The 25,699-nt window shown below is 41.1% G+C and overlaps 1 long non-coding RNA gene across 1 annotated transcript; it reads left to right on the plus strand.

The window, feature by feature from the left end:
• Nucleotides 1–1,770: 1,770 nt before the first annotated feature.
• LOC121640297 lies at nt 1,771–4,174 on the plus strand. Its single transcript, XR_006010436.1, has 3 exons — nt 1,771–1,781; nt 3,831–3,833; nt 4,080–4,174. It is a non-coding gene; the product is annotated as an uncharacterized LOC121640297 (long non-coding RNA).
• The last annotated feature ends 21,525 nt before the right edge of the window (nt 4,175–25,699 follow it).

A 25,699-nucleotide genomic window follows, 5' to 3' on the forward strand; every position in this document is an offset into this window, starting at 1 on the left:
AGCCTGGAACATTTTATTCCATCTCACTTTTTATGGAGATCAAAGGTTGATCTGCCCAGAGGTAAATGCGCCTGGCTACTTTCCTTATGGTCAAAATAAGAAGCCAGTTAAAAGAAGTTGCAGTAGATCACGCCAGATGATAAAACTGACATTTATTTTATAAAAAAAAGAGAAAGAAAAATCTGTTTTACTTTTAAACAAATCAGTTGATTTGTGCAGGTTTAAATACAAGATCGCTCATTATTGTCTATATGTCAAAAATTGTGTAAATATTTAGAAAAGTGATTTTGAACATGACGTGAGGAGATGATGCTGACAGGTCATGACAAAGCAAAACATTTTTAATAGCAGTAGCTGTTCCTCTGGTCTGGAATAAAAGTGCAAATTTCACATTTCATGTCATGTGACAAACAAGATACACCCTTCTTCAGGTGCTACGTCTTCCCTCAGGATAGAGATGTCTCCAGGTATCTGTTGGAGCCACTTCTCCAGTGTGGGGAGATGGTCCCCAGTTCTCCAATGACCACTGGTACTACTGTTGCCTTCAACTTCCAGGCTATTTCCAGCTCTTCCTTGTGTCCTTGCTACTTCACCAGTTTCTCGTGTTCCTTCATTTGGAATGTATATATACACATTCCTATATTTTAGTGCTGGGCAATGATTAAGATTTTCAATCATGATTAATTGCACTGTTATGTACAAAATTTCCTTTTCCTGTAAAAGAAAGCCTACTGCTATATGAAGAAAATGCAGTTAATTTTTTTTTGTTTTTCATAATTCTTTATATTCTTTATATATATATATATATATATATGTATATATATATATACATGCAGTTCTATCCATATATCTATCTGTGGACAGATACAAATGTGTCCACATTCACATTCAGTGCTACTGCAGTATGATGAAGAGGCCCACATGTACTTCATACTAATGTTTTGACATTTTTACTGAATTTATATTATCTAGGCTACATAAAAAATCTACCTTTTTCTTCAGGGCTAAACAAACTCTGGCATTCAGTCCACTTTCAGTCTGGAGATAAATTTTGACCAAGTGTTTTTCTGTTTGTGTTTGTCCTTTTATGTAAAAGAAACTTGTCTTTCTGCAGAACTGATGTCAGTTTCCAGCTACCTGCTTTGCCCGTCATGCACGGAGCTTCGAACGAATCACCACCAAGATGAATGATTGTTTCCTCCACAGGCCGTCAAGGTCATCAGTCCAAATCACGAACCGGGTCTTCAGTTCATGCTATTAATGTGTTAAACTGCAGAGAAAGTGAGGGAGCTGAAACCTCTTATCCTCCATGGGAGCACAACCCGATTCACAGAGATTCACACACACTTTTGAGTTGTAGTGTAAGAGACGTTCTTACCAGGTAACTGTCCTCTCAGTGCTGCAGCTCCCTCACCATGTTCTCTGTGCAGATAGTTGGTCTGTCCTGTCCTCTGGTGGTACAAACAGCTCATGAAACCTGACTACATATGCTCACACCTTAGGACTCACAAAGATTCAGACTTTTTACTGGGTGAATAAAATATTGAAGCCTAATAATTAATTCTACAACAAATATTTAATCACTTTCTTGGAGTTTTCATGGGAAGGAATAATGAATGATGTCATCCAACAGCGGGACTGATGCTGAAGAGATACTGTAGTCCTCAGTTAAGACTTGAAATCGACTAAAGAACAGTTAATAATGAGTGGAGGGAGAGCTTTGCAAACAAAGAGATTCCGAGTGCCACAATTATCTTTAGGAGATTAATCTTTATAAAAAGGTGAATCCTTCATTCAGAGCCAATTACCAGCTGTCCGCAGGAGGGAAAGTCTCCGTCTCACCAATATTTATACACTGATGAGAAAATCAGGGTCACTTTGACACAAACAGATAAAGAAATCAGTCCAAATAATAATTTAATCTTTTGGGCGAAATTATGACATGGGTTTGTCCACACCATGCTGGTGAAGACGTAAAATACTTTATTATTATTATTATTATTGATTTATTATTATTCTTATTGATTTAGAGCTGCACAGAATAAACTAAATAAACTTGCCCTCAAAATCTAACACAAACAGTTCAACTTTCATCTCCTGAAAGTGTAAACTGAATCTAACAAAAATATGACTGTGATTCTCGTCCTTTATAAACAACGTTTCTTCATCTGCAAATTCATCTGCAGACAACCATTTTTGTTTTTTTATAATAAATCAGATTTAAATGATTGTCTCCTCGTCTCCTCTGTGTTCCTCTCTTGTTTACAGCCAGATATTTGGACGATGTCTCATTTACTCTAATGCACTTAGAGGACAAAAGATGGGGGAGAGAGGAAGCTTTCTGGAAGAGACTACACCTCTGCATCCATTAAAAAAATAGGGAAAAGTCACACATTAATGCCGCCTTGTCTGTCCCCTCCTCTGATTGAATTTCTGATGGGAGGCACTGAGATGAGATTAGAAGAGTCAAGTGGAGGCATCACATGTGCAAACTGGGAAATGAGATAAGAGGATAGATGGCTGGTTAGGCTGGTAGATTAAAAAACACCCATAAAAGTAAAATATATTTATTTAAAAATCATTTTATAATCTGGGTATGATATATATTATATAAAATAATTCCATTTAAAACAGGAGCTTACCAGTACTTCTTCCAGACGCCCTCTACCTGCTGGATACATGCAGACTTCCACTGATACAGAGAAACTAACCAGCAGATGGTTAACACAAGGATGAAACTCACTTTACAGACCTGAAATTAAACTATTAGCTGATAACACAAATTTGGAAAAGAAAGTTTCACAGTTCCTGCAAGTATTACCTGCTGGTATCTCTTAAAGAAGCACAGAACTAGTCACAAATTCATTTTCAAGAACATTTATTATCTCCTCAGAGCAATTTGTTTCGCAGCCAGTAGGAACAAACATGTACGAAGAACACATCACATCACGACAGGTCGTTTCACAATCGCTGCAGGGACGATTTAATCTTTTAGTCTGTTAGTCCGCCATCTCAGCAGCAGGTATCTGCGTCTTTGAGGGCCTTGCCAGCATTTTTTTACTGCAGATTGCCAACAACTTGTTTCTGTTCTTACAAGTTAAACCACCAAACTGAAAGTTAAAAGTTAATAAAGAGTCAATAAAAAATTAATAAAACATTCTGATAAACGTAGGATTCACATTAAAACCACAGAGCGTCTGATAAAAATACATTCAAAGTAAATCCATGTGGGCCTCAAAAGTCATCAAGCGCACTTCCCAGGTACTTATATTGGTTCACCACTTCAACATTTTTACCTGAAATAACCACGGTAAGATTCCATTGTTCTAAAATCAATAATCATCTCCTTAGTCTTTGAAGCATTTATCTTTAAGGAGAACCTACACCAGTTAGTGAAACCCCTGATCACAGGTCGAGGATCAGGGTCATCACTGCTGAGCAGGGACAAGATGACTGAGTCATCAGCGAACTTTAAAATGTGATGTAATGGCTACAACGATCATTAGACTACAAAATAGATAAAAAGGGTAAAAGAACACGGTCCCGAGGAGAACCAGCAGAGGAGCAGAGGTCAACCGTCAAAACCCCAGTGACTCTCACCTGCTGAGATTGTTCACTTAAAAGAAATCCATCATCCAACCTATGAGGCCAAAACCATAAAACCATTGTAAAATCTCTGCTGAAACATCGGGTTGGATACAGTTTAAAGCAGATGAAAAATCAAAATAATCTTGCAAATGTTTTTGTAGCCTCTAAATGCCTTAAAATCATAATTAAAAGTATTTCTGTTACATCTTCAACTCTCTGCCTGACCTACAGGCCAAGTGAAGTGGGTCCAGATGATTTCTAAAGGACCTCCTTGACAGTCTTCTCAAATGACTTAATGCTAATGAGGTAAGAGCAACAGGAAGGTTTTAAACAGAAGTACTGTTGGTTGGCCATGGACTCATCAAGGACTCTAATAGGAACATTTTTAGTCTCTACAGTTGACAAATAAACAAAGAAAACACAACTTCAGTTATTAAAATTTGTGGCATGGATTCTGTAAGATGCAGATATTTTCTGTCCTAAAGCTTAAGAACTTAACTTCTGTCCATCCTATGGCTAACTGCTCATCACTTGAGTATCACACAGTAAAGGTCTCTACACCCATCACTGCATACATTCTGGTCATTTACCGCCCTCTGGTGGCAGTGTAGATGAGTTTGCCTCTGAAATGGACATGATTCTCTCTGACATTCCTGATGATGGCACACCACTAATTGTCATGGGAGACATGAACATTCACATTGGCAAACCACAGGCAACTGACTTTCTGGCTCTCATCTACTCTTTCAATCTCAAACTGGTACAGACTCCTCCAGCACACAAAGCTGGCAATACTCTTGACTTGGTGCTGACCAGAAACTGCTCCACAGCCGACCTGTCCGTGACCCCGCTGCATCTCTCAGACCACTTCCTGGTTAAATTCTCTGTCTTCCTTCCTCATGTCAATCAAGCGGCACCAAAAATGGTGTCCTACCGCAGAAACTTGAGATCCCTCAGACCTACACAGCTGTCTGATGAGGTTTACTCTACCCTCCCTTCCCACTCAGACTTCTCCTTACTGTCTGTTAATGAGGCTACAGAAACACTCTGTTCCTCTCTCGCCTCCTCTCTGGACAAACTCTGTCCTCTGGTGTCAAAACCAGCCAGACAAAACCCTCCCAGTCCATGGCTCACAGAGGCTCTAAGGGATCACAGAGCCTGACTCAGGGCGGCAGAAAGAAAGTGGCGCAAATCAAAAGAGCAGACTGACTTGTCTGAGTACCAGCAAAAACTTGAAACTTTCACATCCAGCCTAAAGGAGGACAAGATAGCCTTTTATCAGAACAAGATCCGCAACGCTCCCAAAACACGACAACTGTTCATGGCATTTTACTCTCTTCTATCTCCACCACCTGCTCAGCCTTCCACTGTGCTGACTGCAGAAATGTTTGCTTCCTACTTCACTGAAAAGGTTGCTACCATCAGTAACCAATTCACTGAGCCTGACCAACTCAGCCTTACCAAACCAGCTACTGGTACCTCACTCGGCTCTTCCTGCTCTCTAAATGAGGACGAAGTCTCTAAACTTCTGGTCAGCTCAAAACCCACAACCTGTCTTCTTGATCCTGTTCCCTCTGACATCCTGCAGAGCATTTTACCTACAATCAAATCTGCAGTAACCCATATTATCGACTCCTCTCTTAAATCCGGTGTCTTTCCTTCTGCCTTCAAGCAAGCTCGGGTTACCCCACTGCTAAAGAAACCCACACTCAACCCAGCCCAGGTTGAAAACTACCGGCCGGTCTCATTGCTTCCATTCATGTCTAAATTACTAGAGCGTGCCGTCTTCAGTCAGGTCTCACAGTTCCTCCAAGACAACAACCTGTTTGATCCATATCAATCTGGATATAGGCAAGGTCACTCTACTGAAACTGCTGTCCTGTCAGTTACTGATTCCCTACAGCTTGCCAGATCCACTGGTCAATCCTCAGTCCTTATACTGCTGGACCTGTCGGCTGCCTTTGACACGGTCAACCATCGTATACTGTTCTCCAAACTCTTGGAGCTTGGCATCTCAGGATCTGTCCTCTCGTGGTTTACGTCCTACCTCACAGGGAGATCATTCAAAGTATCTTGGCCAGGGGGCGTGTCCAGATCACATGGGCTGACAACAGGGGTGCCTCAGGGCTCGTTGCTCGGCCCTCTTCTCTTTTCACTATACACCTTCTCACTCGATGCAGTCATTAGCTCTCATGGTTTCTCCTACCACTGCTATGCAGATGACACTCAGCTTTTCCTTTCTCTCCCACCTCAATGCGAATATCAGCATGCCTTGCTGATATCTCCGCATGGATGAAGGATTGCCACCTTCAGCTAAATCTGTCCAAGACTGAGCTCATTGTCTTTCCAGCCAGTCCTTCTTTACTGCCACAGATAAGTATGCAGCTTGACTCAATCACACTAGTGCCTACATCTTCTACCAGGAATCTTGGTGTCATGGTAGACAACCAGCTGACCTTTAAGGACCATGTTGCCTCGGTTTCCCGGTCTTGCCGATTTGCTCTCTACAACATCAGGAGGATCAGACCCTACCTGACTGAACACATGACCCAGCTCCTGGTCCATGCTCTGGTCATTTCACGCCATTTCTACTGCAACTCCTTACTGGCTGGCCTGCCTGCATGCTCAGTTAAACCTCTGCAGATGATCCAGAATGCAGCAGCACGTCTGGTCTTCAACCAGCCCAAAAGAGCTCATGTCACGCCGCTGCTAATTGCTCTTCACTGGCTTCCAGTTGCAGCACGCATCAAATTCAAAACTCTGCTTCTGGCTTACAAAACAATAACCCAAACGGCTCCGGTCTACCGTCACTCCTTAATCCAGAGCTACACTCCCTCTCGACAGTTACGCTCTACCAGTGAAAGACGCCTAGTGCTCCCACCACAACGTGGCGCTCATCAGTAGCTAGACTCTTCTCCTCTGTTGTTCCCCGGTGGTGGAACGATCTACCAAACTCCGTCCGATCAGCAGAGTCCGTATCCACTTTTAAGACCAAGCTAAAGACTCAGTTGTTTAAGGAGCATTTCCACATTTAGCTTAACTAAATGAGTTAGAAAGATTTGTCCAGCTTTTTGGCTCAAACAAGTACTGAAGAAGCTGTGTGCACTTATGCCCAAGATGATATTATGTGATGAAATCATGCACTTATGCCCAAGTTGATATTATGTGATGAAATCATGCACTTATGACCAAGTTGATATTGTGTGATGAAATCGTGATCTTGTATTTAAATAAAATGACTAAAAAAAAAAAAAAAAAAAAAAAAATTATATGCACTGCACTAGCACTACATGACAGCACCTGGGTCTAACTGGACTCAAAGCGGTCTAACTATCACTTAATTATGACGTCCCATCTTGTTTGAATTCATGCTTGTGTTGTTCTTACTCTCAAATGTAAGTCGCTTTGGATAAAAGCGTCTGCTAAATGACTGTAGAATAGAATAGAATAAAGCCTTTGGGAGAATCTGAAACATTTAGAAAGGACCGTTTATTTATATAGCACCTTTCACAGATAAAAAAAGCAGTGATTTACAACAAAATAAGACAAAACTACATAAAAAGAGACATAAAACACAACAAAACACATAAATACACATATCCAAGAAAACTCATCTCACTAAAAGCCTGATAGAATAAAAACGTCTTCAACTGCTTTATAAGAGTCAACAGAATCCAAGGATCTTAAAAAGAGAGACAGCTCATCTCAGAGTTTGGGTGCCACTCCCTAAAAGGTTCAATCCCTCTGGTTTAAAGTGCATGCCCAGGAGCAGTAGTAACCTCTGCCCTGGCGGCTGCAGTCACTGGTCACACAGAGATGCTAAAACTGGGCTAATATGTGGTTACTTTATGAGTGTGAGATTAAAGCTGTGCAGCTACATTCTGTACCCCATGAAGGCAGCTGAGCTTTTTCATATTAAATGAGTAAAAAGGCTTACAGTAGTCCTGTAGCCCCCAAACTGGGGGTGGGCCCTCCAGGGGGGTGCAGCAAGGCTAAATAAAACTTATAGTTTTTGCACAGCTAGCAAAACATGGACAAATTTGTGACAGTACCGATGGGCAAATAATGATTAATCATCAACAGAGTTTTCAGCTACAAAAAAAAAAAAAAAAAAGACAAAGAAAATATGATGAGACATATCTTGCCCTAGACTTGACCAGGTAATGGTCAAGTAATGGGAATAGTCAATAGTGGGGAATGAAAAGAGACCACAGTGTTGCCTCAAAATATCAGCATCTGACAGTATGAAGCCAAACAAGTTACAACACCACTTGTGGACGTCTCATTTCTTTGGTACACAAAGTAAAGCCAGTTGATTGAATGCAGTGTCCTGGTTTAAAACTCACTATAGCAGAGGAACTGACATGGTTTCAACTATAGTTAACAAAGTAGCAGCCAGTCAAATGAAGACTATTTTGAGCACATTTCTTCATACGTTTCTTTCTAAGCATCAGGGTGCATGTGGTAGTGGGATCGGGGGCTTGGCATTATTGTCATTGATGAAAGGGGGCCTACAGAAAAAGTTTGGGAACTACTGCAGTAGTCCAAACGAGAAGAAATAAAAGCATGGATCACCATTCCAAGCTCACCAAGGTTTATCAAATGAAAGAAACTATTTCTGACTGGAAGTCTAGAATGATGCTCCAGGGAAGTTCCTGATGCTTGGGTGGACAAATGGGCTTAGAGCCACAATATATTTTCTGTATTCTGCAGCATCAGACTGAGATCAATCCAGACACAGCTGTGTGGGAAATCCCAGGCGATGATAAGCAAAGTCTCACAAACTGCATGCATGAGATTGTCTTTTCAGTGCTCCTCTAAGCTAGCGGAAACACTGAGCAACTAAAGATGACCACATTAATATTTGAGTTGTTTATACTTCACACATAGATCTGATTCTTTGTGTGCATTTTCAGTTCATCAGATAAACAGCTCATGCAAACGGGATGCATGAGGTGTCTGCCTGCTGTGTCAGGTAGCATGGTTAAACCGAGTCAAGCTTAAGGTGAGGAGTTCACCGAGTTTATCTTCCTCACAGCCTCAGGGGAAATGCTGCACCTCATCCTTGTTGTTTAAGCTCTGGGGCTGTGCAGCCGTCGTCCTGAAGGGACGGGGGTGGGCAGTTTGTGTGATGGGTGGGTGAGGTCCCTTTGTTTCTGCACCTGCTGGAGTTAATGTCATTCATAAGAAGGGAGGCGGCTCTAAATTCATTTTGAGCAGATGAAACAATTCTTTTCAGCACCTGAGACCTTTTAATTTTATCATATCAAAGAATGATATCAGTTGTTAGAATAGTGTCCATCACTCACTGGTAGAAAGTAGTCAACCCAGCAGGAAAGAGGCAAGGCTGTTTCAGCCTCCTCAGAAAACAGAGCCATTGGTGAGCCTTCAATATAACTTTATCTCTTTTGTCTTCCCCACATTGATACAAATTGGTTGCATCACACCAGCCCACAATTTCTTCCACTTCCTGCCCCTTTTCAGGTTTATGGTTAATATTATTATATTAAGCATGTCACACTGGTTATTAAAGCAACACTTACCAGTTACTTAAATAGGTCAACCTGTTCAACTGCTTTTTAACACAAATATCTAATCAGCCAATCAAATAGCAGCAGCTCAATATATTTAGTCATGTAGACATGGTCAAGACGATTTACTGAAGTTCAAACTGAGCATCAGAAGGAGGAAGAAAGGGGGTTTAAGTTAAACGTGGCATGGTTGTTGGTCTACTTCAGAAACTGCTGATCTACTGGGATTTTCACACACAACCATCTCTAGGGTTAACAGAGAATGGTCTGAGGAAATATCCAGTGAGCAGCAGTCTTGTTGATGTCAGATGTATGAGGAAAATGGGCAGACCGGTTGGACATGGTAGAAAAGCAACAGGAACTGAAAACCACTAGTTCCAACCAAGCTACAGTATACAGAACAGCATCTCTAAACACACAACATGTCCACCCTTGAAGAAGATGGGCTACAGCAGCAGAAGACCACACCGGGTGCCTCCTGTCAGCTAAGAACAAGAAACTGAGGCTACAATTCACACTGACTCACCTACACTGGACAATAGAAAATGGAGACACGTTGCTGGTCTGATGAGTCGCCATGACTCGGATGCAGACTCTGCAGAGTCATGTTTTTTGACTTCTCCAGTGCGTTTAACACCATCCAGCCGGTGCTGCTGCGGGGGAAGCTGGAAGGAGCTGGTGTGGATGGAAAGCTAGCCGCGTGGACCATCGACTACCTCACCAACCGGCCACAGTACGTGCGTCTGCAGAACTGTGTGTCTGAGGTGGTAGTCTGCAGCACGGGGGCCCCTCAGGGAACAGTGCTCTCACCGTTCCTCTTCACCCTCTACACCTCGGACTTCACCTACAACACCAGCAGCTGTCATCTCCAGAAGTTCTCTGACGACTCAGCCATTGTGGGCTGTGTGTCTGAGGGGAACGAGCTGGAGTACCGGTCAGTCATCAGGGACTTTGTGGACTGGTGTGAGCGCAACCACCTGTGCTTAAACACCAGTAAGACCATGGAGATGGTGATTGACTTCCGGAGAAGGACACTACCCCACACACCGGTGAACATCCAGGGGAAGGAGATTGACCGGGTGGACAGTTTCAAGTACCTGGGTGTTCACCTCAACAATAAACTGGACTGGTCACACCACACAGACGCCCTGTACAAGAAGGGCCAGAGTCGCCTCCACCTCCTGAGGAGACTGAGGTCCTTTGGAGTATGCAGGCCTCTGCTAAGGACATTTTATGACTCTGTGGTAGCCTCTGCTGTCCTCTACGCCGTTGTCTGCTGGGGAGCGAGCAGCACCGACCGGGACAGGAAGAGACTGAACAAGCTGGTCAGGAGGGCCAGCTCTGTCCTGGGCTGCCCGCTGGACTCTGTGGAGGACGTGGGTGAGAGGAGGATGTTGGCCAAGCTCACATCCATCATGGACAACACCTCTCACCCACTGCACCAGACTGTGGGGGGGCTGAGCAGCTCCTTCAGCAGCAGACTGAGACACCCTCAGTGTAGGAGGGAGCGCTACCGCAGGTCCTTCATCCCCACTGCTGTCAGACTGTACAACTTGTCTGTATAGTCATATTACTGTGTAATATTTATTTATATTTTACTGTGCAATACCCCCCATTATCAATGTCATCATATTCTTCATATCCCACCATCACCATGTAAATATGTATATAGTCTGTGAGGTTGTTGTTATATTTTATTTTATTTTATTTTATGTATGGATGTAGTGTGTGTGTGTGTATGTATATATATATGTATGTATATATATATATATATATATATATGTATATATATATATATATATATATATAATGTATGTGTGTATGTATGTATGTGTGTATGTATGTATATATATGTATGTATATATATATATATATATATCTTTATATTATAACGGTACATATTTTTGCTTTTCTTAGACTTGTAAATAATTTCTATTGCACTTTCTTGCTGTGATGCATGTTCACCTTATTTTGCCTCTCTGTACTTTATTCTATAACAAGAGCTGCTGTAACAAGTGAATTTCTCCACTGTGAGATAATAAAGTCTAATCTAATCTAATCTAATCTAATTTCAGCTCCACATTCAGATGCTAGGCTCAGAATCTGGTGGAAAAATGAAAACATGGATCCATCCTACCTTGTATCAGTGGTTCAGGATGCTGGTGGTGTAATGGTGTGGGGGATATTTTCTTGGCACACTTTGGACCTTTTAGTATCAACGTGGTCTGGTTTAACCACCACAGCCTACCTGAGTATTGTTGCTGACCGTGTCCATCCCTTCATGACCACACTTCAGCATCTTCTGATGGCTACTTCCAGCAGGATAAAGCACCATGTTACAAAGCTCAAATCATCTCCAAATGCTTTCTTGAAAATGACAATGAGTTCACTGGTCTCCACTGGCCTCCACAGTCACCAGATCTCATTTCAGTAGAGCAGCTTTGGGATGTAGTGGAACGGGAGATTCTCATCATGGATGTGCAACAACTGTGTGATGATATGCGATGCAGCATTTGTTGGTACACTTTATATGAATATTAGAGTGAGTACACAGTCTGAAGAAGATACAAGTTATTGTACTTTTGCAGCAGCTGACCTGACAATGATTTTCTTGACTCAAGGTTTATTACAGTTTTACACATAAGACTGTTTTGTAAATGTTTCTTGTACAGTGATACTGCCCTGTAATAACAGGTTAAAAAATTACTTTGGGACCAAATAAGCTGCTAATTCTATTTAACCATACAGAGTTATGATGGAAATGTGTTATTCCTTTAATAAACAAACAAACAAACAAAAAAACCTATTCAAGCACATATTCATGTGGGGGATTTCTGCTGGTACACTTCTTTAACATCTGCTGGTTGTTTACATGTGGGAACAGCTAACGGAGCTCCTAACCGACCCAAATAATGCCTCAAAAGCATTATTCCAGATAGATTGTCCCTCATTACCAAAAACTTTCAGTTACATGAGACTTCAGTACAAAATAAATGAGTACTGTTAGGGTGGAGGCACTTAAAGACTTCATGCTTTAACCATTATGACTAATGAGAACCTGACTGAGTGCTGTGATTTAGTGCGTTGGTCATACTCTCCCCAAAAGAGTTTGGCTTTAACATTGGCTGCTTGGATTTTCTGGCAAGTCTCATGGTCTACCGTCACACCAGGATTTAGCATTGTCCCTGGTGAGTCAGGGTGCTGATGTTACCCTGCTCTAATCATCAGCAGGGATCCGTGGTGTGGAAAGTCAACCCAGGGCCCTGCCATGTGGTTTCCACCTAATCCAGCAGGGCTGAGAGATTATTATCAAAGAAAAACAGATTTCTATCAGTCCTGGTTGATGGTTGGTCTTCCTCACAAATTACAAATCTTTTCATCTGCAAAACCTTTCATTAATGGAAAAACACACAAAAAGGCTCATAACCATTAAAAGTCTTTAATACACAAAACGGAATATACACAAATCAAAAAAATAACAATGGCCCAAAAATATTCTGATACTTGAACTAATACAAAACAAAGCTAACGATGTACAAATATATATCTATATACATGTAAAAAATTGATCTATATTCATATTTCTGTATTTTTTAACAATATAAGCGAAAGAAATAAGTTCCACTGACATACCATACAGCTAAATTTCCTGTCATAAACCAGTTAATTAAGTGTGTGGATTGCAGGTCTTATTTTAAACTAAGACTTCAGGGTTTAGACACACTCACTAATATGCACTGGCACAGCTCTTATCTGTCTGCTCTGACTGATAACGCTAAAATCAAGATGATGCTGTTACCACCAGTGTCCAGCAGATGGCCCTACTAACTTCAGGACACAACTTCTACTTACTTGAGAATTTATTTTACTTGGCAGGCTTTTAAAGGCCCTGAGACAAAAAAGAAAAGTCAGAAACACATAGAAATGTCCTGCCTGCAGGTTGTTTCAGCAGTAGAAATCCAGCCCATGTTTATGCTGATGGTGGGAGGATGTGGGGCTTTCATTTGAAGCCTGAGCAGAACAGCCAGGGGAGACGTTGCCATGAAGAGCCCAGCCATCTTCAGCCAGTTTAGAGTCCATCAGAGTCTTCCTCATCTCTTGGTTCTCCCTTGTTGCTGCTTGCCAGACCACCTCCAGCTCCTCCTCAACTTCCCTAGAGGAATGAGGATTGGCGAAAATACAAAGAAACTATGCCAGTCAGTTACTCTGCCTCATTTACATAATCTCTTTATATTTCCGAGGTGCCTAGAAAATTCCAGTAAGAAGTCCAGACTGAAATGAACCATCATCTGCATTTTCACAAGCCAGCCAGACTGCAGTGCATGATGGGAAACAACTGCAAATAAATTCAAAGACATCTTTGGTTATCATTTATTTTAGGCAAGGCAAATTTATTTATACAGCACATTTCATACATAAGGCAACCCAATGTGCTGTTCACGATCAAAACATATAGACAAGAGGAGACATACAAATAGAGATTATACAGACGTCAAGGAGAAATACTTCATCATCATCATCATCATCAATCATTAAATAAATTATCTTACTTAAAAGAGGTGGCAAAAATTAACCTTTTCAGATCTGATTTAAAATAACTAAAACAACTAAGGTTTGGATCAGACTTCAGGCTTTCTGGTAGTTTGTTCCAGATATGAATGAAATGAAATGAAATGAAAAATACTTTATTAATCCCAAAGGGAAATTCAATATTGTAGTAGTAGTATATTTTTTTTTTTTTTTTTTTTTTTAAAAACAATCACATTAATTAATTAAGGGCTTTGTTCTTCAGCCTGATAGCTGCTGGAAGGAAGGATCTTCTGTATTATAAGCATATATATATATATATATATATATATATATATATATATATATATATATATATATATATATATATATATAATATATATATATTATATTATAAGCATAATAACTAAATGTTTGGTTTGAATTCTCAGAGTGGGAAGCAAACTTGACCCAGTTGATCTTAAGTCTTGGTGGCTCATATGGCATCAGCAGATTAGATGTATTTTGGACCAGAACCAGTCAGTCTTGTACACCAGCAGCAACATTTTAAAATCTTCGTCCTTCAAGAAGCCAGTGTAGGGATCTGGTAACTGGAGTGATATGTTCCCTTTTTTTGTCTGCGTGAGGACATGAGCAACAACGTTCTGATTTAGTTGCAGTCTTGGTGACATTTTAGAGAAACCTAGAATATTTCCATGCCATTAGTCAAGACTTCTGAAAACATATGCATGAAGAAGTTTTTTTAAACCATCCTGAACCATCAGTACCTTTATTTTAGATACATTCTTCAGGTGGTAAAAGGTTGATTTGGTTGCTGCTGTAATATGACTGTCAAAATTTAGAGTTCAAAATGACACCAAGATTTCTGACTTCATATGTTGTTTTTAATATTGCTGACTGAAGGCAGGCAGTAACCTCTGCATACCCATCTTTGTCTCCAAACATAATCTTTTCTGATTTATTTTTATTCAGCAGAAGAAATGTCTGGAACATCCAAGTATTGTTTTGACCAAGGCATGCACTTAAGTCCCCCGGTGAGACAGGACTATAGAGCTGAGTGTCATCGGCATAATTATGATCAAATATTTAATATTTAAATAAATCAAATGTTTCCATGACCCAAGATAGTGGGAGCATATAGATGCTAAATAATAGAGGCCCTAAAATGGTGCCTTGGGGAACTCTGCATGTCATCTTTGAGTAGATCTACAGTTACCAAATAATATAAAGTAGTCCCTGTTTCTCAAGTAGGATTCAACCTATCAGAACCAGACCTGAGGTTCCCACCCATTTTCCAGCTGGTCTACTAGGATATTATGGATGACTGTGTCAAAAGCAGCACTAAGATCTATCAGAACCAAAACTAAAAAATAGCTTTTCCATTCATTTTGCTTAAAAATAGAAGGTTTGAAATGGGTTTCTGCTGGTCTCTATCATTAGCATCAAGGTAATGCTGGTAGACGTATAATAACAGTAATTTGTTAAAAATAAAGCCGGACGTTTTGCAGTTTGTGACATTAAACAGCTGTGTTTCTTAAGCTACATCTGTAACCTGGTTAAACACTCGACCAGATTAAACTGCATCAATGTCACAAGAACACACAAACACTAAATAACTAGTGACCAGGATGCTGCCTCCTTAAGTGAAAGTAAAACTTGTATTTCACAGCTTCAGGTCTCCTGAGCCATGACAATCTGCTGCATCTTTGAAGGAACTGTTCAGCTGAAGCCCATCAGCAGACACAATGTAGCAGTGTCTCTGAATAACATCAGAGGGCTCAGTCAGGATGCCGTTGGTTTGCATTCAGATGATATAACAAGCTGCAGACTGTTTATGCCTTCACAAATTTAGGCAAAAATTCACGAGATTGAAGTTATCTGTTTCGTACCAGAACACCGGGTGGATAAGATCAGTTTGTAGTTCACACGATGACATTTTTCCTCTATTACTGAAATTTAATTCCATTTTTATGTTTTTCCTGTGCAAAAACCCAATTATGTGTTTATTACTGTTAAAAAGCACAAGGTTGCATTTATTTTAATCTTCCAGTCGAAATCTGACTATATATTTTATTTTTTAGTCAATTATTTGCTATTACATTAACTATTTATAGACTTAATTAAAACAGAGTAAACGTCAAAGCTATGAAAGTGCAAAATGAGACCTTCTAGTTCACATCATTATAACATTATAACATTTTTTTTTTCTTCTCAGATTAACTTATACTTTGAGTTCAAATGATAAATTTATTCTTAATCATTACTTTTTATGTCTTGTTGGTTACACAGAGTACATCCTCGGTACCCAAAAACTGATGTTAAGCATGTTACAAAAGAAAGAAACAAATTACATGCACAGCTGAGTCCTAGTTATCTTCAACCCGGCCATTTAATTGAAACTTCGTCCGTGAACCAGACACATAGGAGGATAACTGAGTTGTGTGCAGTCTGTTAGCTTTCATTTTCTCTGTGGGATATCATCGTACAAATACAGCAAGTACAGCTGATTTCACTGCACAGAGGTTGTCTTTTAAAATGGTGATTTTCTCAGATAACGCTGCCTCATTAGAAAATTACAATTTCATTACAGCAGAGCAACAGTCTGGAAGGGTTTTATGATAGATATAAGTTCAACATGTTTATATAAATCTCTCACTGAAAATACAATTACCATAGGAAATGATTAAATTCACTGGATGAAACACACACACAAAAAAAGAAAACAGCTGGCAAAACCTAACCAGGATAAGCAGGTATGCAGCATTTATTATCAGAACTGAGGTGGTAACACAGGTTCTTACTGCGAAGGTAGAAGTAGTGGAAGTCTCTGGATGACAATCAGCGATGCAGGTAGTCGGGACCGGGAAGGGAAGGTTAGGAGAGTCCAACAGCGTTGAAACGAGGTCCGACAACGACTGACTGTGTAGCTGGAGTATAAGTAGTCCTTGAGTCGGAGTGGCAGCAGGCGTAAGCCATCAGAATTCCGGTGATTGACTGCGGTAATGCGTTCCAGGTGTGTCCGCGACAGGGTCTGGTGCAACAGTACCCCACCCTCCAAGAGGCCCGCCAGGGCGAACGCGGGACCGAAGCCGGGGCCGACCCCGGGGACAGGGCCCAGGTCGACTGGGATGCAGACGGTGGAAGTCTCCGAGCATGAAGGGGTCCAGAACATCGTGATGAGGAAGCCATGACTGTTCCTCAGGTCCATATCCCTCCCAGTCGACCAGGTACTCCAAGCGACCCCGGCGCCGCCGAGAGTCCAGAATAGCACGGACGGCGAACACCGGCTCATCCGCCGTATCCAAAGGAGGAGGAGGAGGAGGAAGAGCCGCAGGCACCGTACCAGACCCTGCGGAAGAGGAAGAACCCAGAGGTGAATGACATGGTTTAAGTAGGGATACGTGACATACTGGATGAACACGATATGAAGAGGGCAGGTCCAACCGGTAGGTCACCGGATTGAGCTGTGCCAGGATCCGGAAGGGACCAATGAACCGGGGACTGAACTTGCGGCAGGCGTGTCTGTAACGGAAGTCCCGGGTCGAAAGCCAGACGAGATCCCCCACATCATAGTGACGTTCCTGGGTTCGGCGGCGGTTGGCCAGACCGGTGAAACGCCTGACGGCAGATGTTGATGGGCCTGGCTCCACACCCGGTCACTGCAGCGAAACCAGTCGTCCACAGCTGGCATGTCAGCGTTGTCCCCATTCCAAGGGAACAGCGGAGGCTGAAACCCTAGAAAACACTCGAAGGGAGTGAGCCCAGTAGAAGCCTGGCGTAAGGAGTTCTGCGCATACTCAGCCCAAGGCAAAAACTCACACCAAGTTGTAGGACTGTCTGAACAGAAGCTCCTCAGGAACCTGCTGACTTCCTGTACCTTACGTTCAGTCTGTCCATTGGTTTGAGGATGGTAGCCGGAGGACAGGCTAACCGATATCCCCAACAAACGAAGAAAGGCCAGCCAGAATCGGGAAATGAACTGTGGGCCTCTGTCGGATACTATGTCTTCTGGGAGACCAAAGTTCCGGAACACGTGCTCAAACAGTCCTCGGGCCGTGTCGGCGGCTGTGGGAATACTTGGTAAGGGAATTAATTTACAGGCTTTAGAGAAACGATCTACTACGACCAATATACATGTATTACCTCGAGAAGGAGGTAGATCCGTCAGGTAATCCACTCCCAGATGAGACCAGGGTCGTTGTGGCGTTGGGAGAGGTCGTAGTCTGCCCTCTGGCAGGTGACGGGGACTCTTTGTTTGAGCACACGTGGAACACCCCATCACGAACCGCTGTACCTGGGCTGACATCCCCGGCCACCAATGTTTCTGTTGTAGCAGGCCCAGGGTGGCCTGGATGCCGGGATGTCCCGTACCTGGAGTGGAGTGAGCTACTTCCATGAGAGGGAATTGTGGTCTGTGGGAACAAAGAGACGACCTGTAGGAGTCTCAGGTGGGGGAGGGTGGTCCTCCCAGGCCTCCCGGATACGGTCGTTGATAGTCCACTGGAGAGCCCCGATGATCACCTGAGGAGGGAGGATAGACTCAGGCACCTCAGAGTTGTCGTCTTTCTCGTGTAGCCTGGACAGTGCATCGGCCCGACGGTTCTTGGATCCTGGAATGTAGGTGATGGTAAAGTTAAAGCAAGTGAAGAATAGGGCCCACCTGGCCTGGCGTGGGTTCAAGCGTCGGGCCTCCCCTAGATAAGCCAGGTTCTTGTGGTCTGTCAGGACTTTGAAAGGACGAGTGGAACCCTCCAACCAATGGCGTCACTCCTCCAGGGCAAGCTTAATGGCCAACAACTCTCGGTTCCCCACATCGTAATTCTGTTCAGCTTGGGTCAGCTTCCTGGAGAAGAAGGCACATGGATGAAGGCGATGGGATCTTGTAGAGCAGGGCTGCCCAAGTCCGGTCCTCGAGATCTACCATCCTGAAACTTTTAGATGCAACCCTTCTCCAACACACCTGAATCAAATGTCTGGCTCGTTACCAGGCCTCTGCAACGCTGAATGACATGCAGATGACATCTGATTCAAGCGTGTTGGAGAAGGGTTGCATCTAAAAGTTGCAGGATGGTAGATCTCGAGGACCGAACTTGGGCACTCCTGTTGTAGAGCATTGGGAAAGGACCGCCCCAACGCCAGTGGTGGCGGCATCCACTTCCACGCAGAATGAGAGGTCAGGATCCGGATGATGGAGGACAGGAGCAGAGATGAAGGCCTGGCGGAGCCGGAGAAAGGCCTCATCCGTGTCGGGAGTACAGGTGAGGGATCGGGGCTGGTGTTTCAGCAAATGTATTACCAGCTAAAAAACTGACTGATAAGGAAAATCATTCAGCCAGATTCCCTTACACTTCCTCGGAAACATAAATATTACATTAATTTTGTGATGATATTTAATCAATTAAAGTATATTGTATTATTCTTTCTGATTTTGGTTACTTGTGCATCCAAACTGCCAAGGAAATATCGCACCTTGTTTATTTAGCTATTTGTATTCACAGAGAGGATGCAGTCAAAGTAACAGCGAGCAGCCTATGCAGCTACAACCTGCTAATGTTTATAGAGTTAGCAAAAGTTTATGAAGCTCAATCTCCTTAAGGGGACTTTACACAGACATGAACAATACACCCACAGTACAGCTCATAACCTCAAAAATTATAGTAACAGTTATTTATTTCCTTTACGCTGTTACAAACAACATAAAAAACCCCAGTTTGACACAGTAATGTACGCGCTGGAGGTAATTAAAGAGTAAAATAGAAACAAAGCAAGAATATCGCAACACAGGATGATGTGTAGGGGCTTCCCTCCTTTTCAGTCCCTCTAACACAGCAGCAGAAAGACAATAAACACACCTCCACTCATAAAGACAGATGTGTTTACTTCACTTACCCCTCTGTCCTGCCTGAGCCTCTACAGATGTGGGCTTTTTATCAGTGAGTGCAGCAGAAGAGACGCCAAAAGACCAGAGTCGCTTTGTTTAGGAAACTGACAAACTCCGGGCGACCAAGAGCTGTGGCTCCTCCCACCAGAGCGCGCGTTGGACTACGTACATGTGCACAAGCGGAGAGATTAGAGCACCGTTTTGATCTACTGTCTTTTCCCGTGTGGTTTAAGCTTGTCTGAATGGGTAAAACATAAGAGATTTTACTTCTAATATACACAGAAAGAGTAGATGAGTTATTCATGAGTGAAAGGCTTAAGTACACGAGGGGCTCTTCAAGCTACAGATGAAGGAATGTACTGACCAAGAGCCACAATAAGTAAGGGCTGGTCTAGAGAATCTTTGATGGGGGGGCACCAGGCTGGGGTACAGTCTGGAAAAGAGTGGCACATGTAAAGATGTGCAAAACCTTTAAAAATAATTGTGTGTATTTCTGGGAGTTTTTAAATGTTTACAAGTAAATTGGCCCACTCAATCCCAGTCAATCCCAGTAGCTACCAGGTGTGAGGCTGGGTACACCCTGGTCAGGTCATCAGTCTATCACAGAGCCAACACAGACAAACAACCACTCATGCTCACTCCTAGGGGCAGTTTGGAGACACCATTTATCCTAATGTGTATGTCTTTGGGCTATGGGAGGAAGCTGGAGAGAACCCACGCATACACGAGGAGAACATACAAGCTCCACACAGACAGGCCGCACCAAGAACCTTCTTGCTGTGAGGCAATGATGCTAACCACCACACCACCCTTCAGCCAGATTAATTTGTATGGCACATCTTATTTTTCAAGACAACTCAAGTTGCTTTACATCAGACATTAAAAGTATTACATTAAAAGCAAGGCTAAAATAGAAAGAAACAAACAACATGCTTAAACAGTGAGATATTCATCATCATCATCCCTGCCAATGCACATTTGCAAAAAAATACATTCAGACAGAAAAATAAAAGGAAAAACTCCCTATCTTGATAAATTTGGTGGCAAATAAAATAGTTTTCAGACCCAATTTAAAAGAACTAAGTTTTGGATCAAACTTCAGGTCTTCTGGTAGTTTGTTCCAGATATTAGACGAGATTAAACTAAATGTTTACGTTGAACGTTAGGGATGGAAAGCAAACTTGACCCGTATTATTTTAGAAGTCTTAGTGACTCATCAGAAGATCAGATCTATACTTTAGACTAGAGTGATTCAGAGCCCTGTCTTTGCCTCACAAGAAGCCAGTGCAGAGATCTGAGAGCCGGAGTGACATGTTCCCTTTTTTGTGAGGACACGAGCAGCAGTGTTCTGGATTAGTTGCAGGAGTCTTACTGGGTTTTTAGAGACCTGTAAAAGCACCATGTCAAGACTAATGAAAACAAACTGATGAAGTTTTTCTAAATCATTATGAGCCATGAGCCCTCATATTCAGGATATATTCTGGTGGTGGTAAAAGACTGATTTGGTTCCTGCCTTAATATGACTTAAAATTTAGCTAAATGTTAAAAAGTATAAGATTTCTGACTTGTTCAGTTATTTTAACATTGCAGTTTGAAGCTGGGCACTAGTGTTTGTTTGCTCACCTTTGTTTCCAAAAACAATAATTTCAGTTTTATTTTTATTTAGCATCCGCATATCGACCTCACTGAGGAAGTCACTTAAGCTTTGCAAGTCCCCTTGTGAGAGAGTAATATAGAATTCAGTGTCATCAGCATAACGCTGCTGTTGGCGCAAACCTCCTATCTCCAAAAATGTAATTTTTCAAAAAATGAAAAAAACTGTATGGTTTTCTAATAACTAGACATAATGTCATCAAACTTGGTATTGTGTTTTACATCATATATCTTTGGTTAAATATTTATAAAACAATAGACAGACATTAAGGGTGACCAATAGTACAGATTTATGAAGGAAAACAAAAATCATGAATTTTGGATAAAGGAGGCTTTTGCCCAATGGCAACAATAATTATTTTAAGAAATATTTAGGTTGATCTCATATGTCTTTAACCAGTACTATGTTAAGACTTGAGTTACTTCATTGACAATAGAAAAAAAACACCTTTAACCCCAGTCAGAGGTTACATGTTATTATTTAATGCCACATCTGGCTATCACATCTGGTGGTATTACGACTTTTATATCCTCTTCATGACATGTAAACTGCCTGGGCAGACTAATATTATTAACCATACAAGCATATATGCATGATCACCCGCAGGCAGAATTACATCTAAGTCTTCACAGGAAGTATTCATTTAATTACATTAATGAGCCAATTTTAACTAATCCAGCAATGTCATATTTTATAAGGCTTTTTAGCATATCATAATGTTCCATATCATGAAAGGTCATGCACTCATAAATTAAATTTTACTTGACTGCATATTTATTTTCATTTCTTGACACTTTCTGCCTTCTACCATGTTTTATGTACCAAACAACGGAAGGAAAACATGTGGTCATTATGTTTTTCATTTGCTTGTAGTTGGGCGTTTACCCAGGCAAAGGCCAGTTTACACTAGACCTGTGTAAATTTAATTGTATATACTTTAGGTGGCACCTGGGGGGAGTCAGGTTGAGGGGTGGTCTGTGCACCTTCAGGCCATCCCTTTGGCCGCACCCTTGTCAACAAATAAAAGAATGAATGGGTAAATGAATGGATGAATAAACAACTAATATATAAATAAACTTGTGAATCAATTTAAGCATCTTAAGAATCGAGAGACTCATATTTCAGAGGGAAAAATGACAACAAATAAATTATAATACAATCCCAATAGAAATAACTCTAAAAAGAGCAAATGTAACAAACAGAAGTCTTGACACACACATAAAACTACCGAAAGCCACAAAGTATCCACAACAAGGTAACATAAACAAAACAACAACAAATTAGCTCTTAGGCAAACAAAATGGCCACTCAAGGTAAAAATAAGCTACACAGTGATACATCAAACTACCATATCCCAGTGAGACAAGAAAAGAACCACAAGAGACTAAACACTGACAAAGAGATAAAAAACTATCTACTGTAGCAGATTCCAGCGTCTTCAAAATAAAGATTGAAACTTTTGTTTAATCGTGACTGAATTAAACATCTTTGAGGTTTTTTCTCTCCTTACAGACTAACAGTCTCACTCCCAAAGTGGGGGTCTGACTCAAATTTATGACTTGGTTTCCAGCTCCACAGGTCAACAAAGGTCGACTCTCCCCAACATGGACTGGAAAGGACTTCATTAGGTTATTTACGAGACCTGGGAAATTTCTGAACTTTAATCTTCTGCAACATAAATTTGCTTTTTAGTTATCAACAAAGGATCCCAGATGCAACTCTTCATCCGAAATGTCCACTTTGAAACTGTCTATTCTTAAACTTGTGTTTTTCTTCAACTGATAAGACAAAACCCCCTTTTTCAGGCAGTCTTAACTGGAAACAGAACACCTGGACACACCAAGAAACGTTTATCTTAACATTCCAGAGGGTAATAAAGTGTCTTAATGTTTCTCTGTGTCCAAGCACAAGAGAAGACAAAGACTTTGTGTGAAGAGCAAAAGATCATACTTTTACTAGTCTAAAATGTTCATTTAAATAGATACATATATATATATGTGTGTTTTATCGGGATACCATGCACATGCATATAATCATTATCATTTTGTACAAGGTTTAATCAACAAGCTTGATTAACTGGTGACCTGAAACTTTATTACTGTGTTTGTGTGAGATATAACCTTTTTACTATTTTCTTGTCTTTTCGATGATTCACTGATGGATTTTAATGATGTCTCCTTTAAGGCTTTAATAACTTGGATATATGGATATATTCACAAAATGTTTAATTTGATAAGCCTTTACAAAATGATCAGACCAGCCCCTCTGTATCTGCTATCTGACCCAAAACCAGCCCACAACACTGTTATTGGTCAAGATAGTGGTCCCATCCTTTCATGGGGTGGGTCTTCAAAACTAACACTTTTTGAACTCAGAACAAAGAGTTTAGTTCTCTCTTCCTCTTTTGGTCATCACTGCTTCAAGGTGACTTCAAGTTCTCTGCTCTTGGAGGCTCTCTCCAAGTCTTCAACCTTCCTCTCCAGACATGGCTCTTTTCCAGTCTGAACGCAAGAGAGAGAGATGCTGCCAGAGAATTAAGTTTGCAGGGATGTGCTAAGTTTGTGCCTGCATTCCAGATGCAAGATTGACAATTTTGTTCCCCTTTTTTTTGACGGATTAACTCCGTAGTTCATTCCTTTTTCCAGCTAATACATTGCTTTTCTTTAGCTATGTTTTTATCTTTTGGACTTTTAATATAGATCCTAAATAGATCCTACAGAGTTTCTTTTTTTGGACTGACCTAAAGCTGGACATTTTCATCTTTGCCATATCACCGCAAGTCATTCACTGTCCATCATCGATACCACCAGCCGAGCCGCGGGAGTCCGCATCCGCAGAGCTGTCTGATCCAAACCTTCGGACCACCACGTGATGCATCTTCTGGCCTTCTGGAAGTCGCTCGGGATCCAAACCACCTGCGCCAACTTCCTCACTTGCCATCAGAGTCACCACAACGGTCATAAGTCGGCTCGATCCAAACAGAACTGGACGAGTCCTGCTCGCATCAATTCTCTGCTTTTCTGCTCAAGAATGGTTGGTTGTCTGACAGTGATCTCGCAGTTCTACATCTTAGTTAAACTTCCAGTTTAACAGATGAGATTCAGTTTTCCCTCTTTTCCTTTTAGGATTTAGAGATCTTTTTCAGTCCTGAACCTTAGCTTAATTAACACCGCAGGTTAATTAACTTTTGTTCATTTCTTGCATACATTTCATTCATTCTGACACATTGAAATAAGATTTTGGTTTGAACACCATATTCTGCATTTTACAATGTTGGATCCATTTTCCCATGCAAAGTCCTTTGTAAATATTTCCTTTTCATTTATGCATGATTAGTTTAGTAATAAATATTTCATATTTATCCTAAACTGGTCTGGTTATTGTGAACTTCTCCTTTGAACAAATGTTATGGGTCCCTTCGACGTAAGAATTCGCGTTAGTAGTGTCCTGAGACTGATTGACTGATAACTGATTGATTTCTAGCTTGAATTAATTAATTTATTAAATTAATTAATTTAGTACTCTAATGGTGTCCACACAGTCATTAGGTTAGGAAAAAGCTATCTGTGTGGTGGTGCCCCACGATGAAATTGATAACATAATTTCAAGAAATTATTAAAATTAATAATTTTAATAAACATCTTTAATGTTTAATGACGCTAAACGCTACACTACACCTGAACCAACCACAAAGAAACTGAAACAGCTGCAAAAGAAGGAAACCAAAAGAGATAAAACCACTACCTTATCATGCAAAATCCTTTACAAGAAGATATATAAACAGCTAAAACTATTCAACTTAAAAGGGGACAACAGAACATTAAGCATCAGTTTTAGTCTATAGGATTTGGCTGTGGGAGTCCTTGTTCACATATTAATGATAAAAATACAATAAATCTGGTATGTGATCATAAAGAACCTGGGCTCATCGCATTAAAACTGTTGAGACAAGATGTTTTTAGATAAATTCACAAAACAGCATGTGAGTTTTCTTCATTGCAAGCACAGGCCTGGCACAATAACTGATTCTTTGATATTTTATTTAATCTTTGCCTGAAGGAGAGGAAAAAAGCTTGTGATTCTGAGGTCACTGGTTCAAATCTCTGCAATAGCTGAGACAGTCCTCTTAGAGCATCTGTTTTCCTAGAGGACCCCCTTCATGCTAACACTAAAAATCTGGTATCTACCATTTATTACCATGTTATACATTAAAAATATTATAATGGGGTTTTCCGCTTCTAGGTATCTATTAGTGGACAGAAGACAAGTATCAGATTGTGTTTAACAGGATTTTGAGCAAAGTTTGTACCATAAATTGAAGCAAAATGTCTCAGAAACTGTATGTAACATATATTTCACGTTGAGCTCTTTTGGGTTAAATCAACAACATACATCCTTACTTTTTCTTATAATAGGGACAATGTGTGGATGTTGATCACATTTGCTCTGAATGTTCAAAGCCTCAGGGACCCCCTGTGCTCTTTATGGGACCCCTTTGGGACTATGCAGTGCTACACT

This window comes from Melanotaenia boesemani, chromosome 1 (genome assembly GCF_017639745.1).
Source record: "Melanotaenia boesemani isolate fMelBoe1 chromosome 1, fMelBoe1.pri, whole genome shotgun sequence".
Lineage (NCBI taxonomy): Eukaryota > Metazoa > Chordata > Actinopteri > Atheriniformes > Melanotaeniidae > Melanotaenia > Melanotaenia boesemani.